At 48.6% G+C, this 2,925-nt stretch overlaps 2 long non-coding RNA genes across 2 annotated transcripts; both read right to left on the bottom strand.

The window, feature by feature from the left end:
• Positions 1-344: 344 nt before the first annotated feature.
• On the bottom strand, positions 345-2,202 carry LOC108507961. Its single transcript, XR_001878305.1, has 3 exons — positions 997-2,202; positions 860-914; positions 345-783 (listed from the first exon to the last, which is right to left on the bottom strand). It is a non-coding gene; the product is annotated as an uncharacterized LOC108507961 (long non-coding RNA).
• A 27-nt stretch (positions 2,203-2,229) lies between these two features.
• LOC108507962 lies at positions 2,230-2,919 on the bottom strand. Its single transcript, XR_001878306.1, has 3 exons — positions 2,514-2,919; positions 2,343-2,404; positions 2,230-2,249 (listed from the first exon to the last, which is right to left on the bottom strand). It is a non-coding gene; the product is annotated as an uncharacterized LOC108507962 (long non-coding RNA).
• Between the last annotated feature and the right edge of the window lie 6 nt (positions 2,920-2,925).

Genomic DNA, 2,925 nt, shown 5'->3' with positions numbered 1-2,925 from the left:
CAGGAGAGGAGCCTAAGAGAATTAAAACCAGGAGAGGAGCCTAAGAGAATAAAAATCAGGAGAGGAGCCTAAGAGAATAAAAATCAGGAGAGGAGCCTAAGAGAATAAAAATCAGGAGAGGAGCCAAAAAAAATCAAAATCAGGAGAGCACCTTAAAAAAATTGAAATCATTAGAGGAGAGTAAAAAAATTAAAATCAGGAGAAGAGCCTAAGAGAATAAAAATCAGGAGAGGAGCCCAAGAGAATTAAAATCAGGAGAAGAGCCTAAAAAAATCAAAATCAGGAGAGGAGCCTAAAAAAATCAAAATCAGGAGAAGAGCCTAAAAAATTCAAAATCAGGAGAAGAGCCTAAAAAATTAAAATCAGGAGAAGAGGCTAAGAGAAATAGAAGTTGGAGAAGAGCCTAAGTGATATAAAATCAGAAGAGCCTAAGTAAAATAAAATCAGGAGAAGAGACTAAGAGAATAAAAATCAGGGGAAGAGACTAAGAGAATAAAAATCAGGAGAAGAGCCTAAGAGAAATATAAGAAAGACAAAATTAGTGGGCATTTCTAAAGCTGCAGTGCATCCCCGCTTCTCATGCTGCCTACCCGACTCATCTCCAATACCCGGCCACTCCCAAAAGTTACCCGGATGGCACCTGCCATCACTAAGGCTCAGTGCCTCGTTGCTAATCATTTTAATACTCGGAGATTTCAGATGAGGACAGGTCAAGACGACCAATCTGGGTCAGTTGCCCCATCGTGAGGTGGTTCCTGCGATCACGAGGTTACTCCAAGTCAACTACGAGAAAAAAACCTATAAGCGATACGTGAGTTGTGCGGCATGGGGATCGAACTCCAGTGATCCCCCTACTCACCAGCACCGAGGCCCTGACCGGAGTCGGACACTGGGGCTCTTACCTTCCGGGATACCTGAGTGACTGACACAGAAACTGAGAAGGCATCTCTAAAGCTGCAGTGGATCCCCGCTCCTCCTGCTGCCTCCCCAACTCACCTACAAGGCTCCTCTCTCTTCAGCTGCTCCCAAGACCGCCCCTGCAAATGAAATGGGCAAATGCTCAAACACTCAGCTCTCAAACATTTAGGGATCGCTCACAAGGAAAGCCAAAAACCTCTAAACCCTAGACACTGTTTCCTACTCTACCTAGCCAGGACTCTATACACCCAAGCAGGGCATCAGAAGACCATCCTGCTCACAGACTGTACGGCCAGTGGCACGTCTGTCTGAGGGAACTGACAGGTTGACCTGACACTCGGAGCCAGATCCCATCTACCCACTGATCCAAGGAGCAGGGCAGAGCAGTTCCAGGCTGACCCCAAGTGAGACATCCCGGACCTGTGACCACACACACCACGTGACACAAAACACGGACGAGACAAAGGACGTGACACAGACTCGAACTGCTCTGCCCTGCACACGTGAATCCCATGATAAAAAGTAAGCCCTTCCTTTGACGCGTCCTAATAACCTGTTCCAGGATAATACCCCTTGCACTGTACTAATTTCAAAAATCCCTCCAGGCGAGGCACATACTTGCCCCGACTCCCAACTCCTCTCTGGGTCTTTGCCCTGCACTTAACTTTCCGAGAGCCGGGGATGTCAATCCATCTTTGATGCACAGGAGGGGCACCTGGGCTGGTTCAGAGGTTCCTGCCATCGTCAGACTACTAGGAGTCCACTGCGAGAAAGAAAACCAGACACCATATCTGAGTAGTGTGGCACATGGCCCCAGCCCCCATGATCCCTCTACTCACTCTCACCGAAGCAGCTCCTCGGGTCGCTGGCTCTGACCAGAGTAGGACAATGTGATGTCATCTTCTGGGATACCTGAGTGAGCGAGAGACAAAATTAGAGGGCAACTCTAAAGCTGCAGTGGATCCCCGCTCCTCCTGCTGCCTCCCTGACTCACCTCCAATGCTCATCTGCTCCCAAAGGTTACCCAGATGGCACCTGCAATCAAAAAAGCTCAATGCTTCACTGCTGATCTTTTTAATACTCGGAGATTACCTACAAGGACAGCTCGAGAGGACCAAACCGTGTTCGTCACCTCATTGAGAGCTGGCTTCAGCCCTGTGAGGTTGCGTACGTCTCCTGCAAAAAAACCCCAGAGGCAAATCTGAGTACTGAGATACTGTCCAAGAGTATGCTGCTCCCATGGCAGTTTCTGTCTCACACCCCTTGACCGTGACCTCTTACAGGGAGGGTCCCCGTCACGTTGGACTACACGTTAGATGTCGGTGCATTGCCTGTAAAACAAAAAACCAAGTATGTATGCAGATTCACCACAAGTACCCTGCCTACAAAAGAGCATCTAGTTTTGTCCTGCAGTCACTGCTCACCTTCCTCACCAGGCTCACCTTCCCTCCGGTGCCTATCGTCTGCTGGGCCGAGGGCTCCGCATCTTAAAAAAAACCCAAAACCTCAAAACTAAGCCACCAAACCATCCAAATGATCAAGTAAACCTAGGGCCAAAAGTCATGTCTTGGCTCTGACCTCACATGAGAACCCACCTTCTGACTGTGCTCCTCCAGCCTCTTCTTTTTATCTCTGCTTTACATCCAGTCCCTCTGACACTGCAAAGAAATGAGATACCAAATTCAGCCATATAAATGGAGGGACTTTAACTGCTGTGCAATTTTAATTTCTCTTCTGATAAGCCATCTGGGCTCTGAAGACAACCTGCACAAACACTGACCTAACTTAAAGGCCCTGCCGTACTGCTCCCATCATCTCCAGAAAAGCCCGCTCTCGTGACTGCACACACGCTGCGGGCAGGGGTTGCCTCCGGGAGGACCGGAGAACTGCTACCCTGAGTGACTAAGCCTATCACAGGTTACCTGTAAAGTCTCTTTCCTATGCTCAAGTCTACACTGCAGGACAGAGCAGTTCCAGGCCAAACACAAACTCCAGTGACACATTTCC

This window comes from Lepidothrix coronata, unplaced genomic scaffold (assembly GCF_001604755.1).
Source record: "Lepidothrix coronata isolate B3197 unplaced genomic scaffold, Lepidothrix_coronata-1.0 Scaffold277, whole genome shotgun sequence".
In the NCBI taxonomy this organism is placed as follows: domain Eukaryota; kingdom Metazoa; phylum Chordata; class Aves; order Passeriformes; family Pipridae; genus Lepidothrix; species Lepidothrix coronata.
Note: the sequence above shows the minus strand (reverse complement) of the source record. Positions and strands in the feature narration are given on the sequence as shown.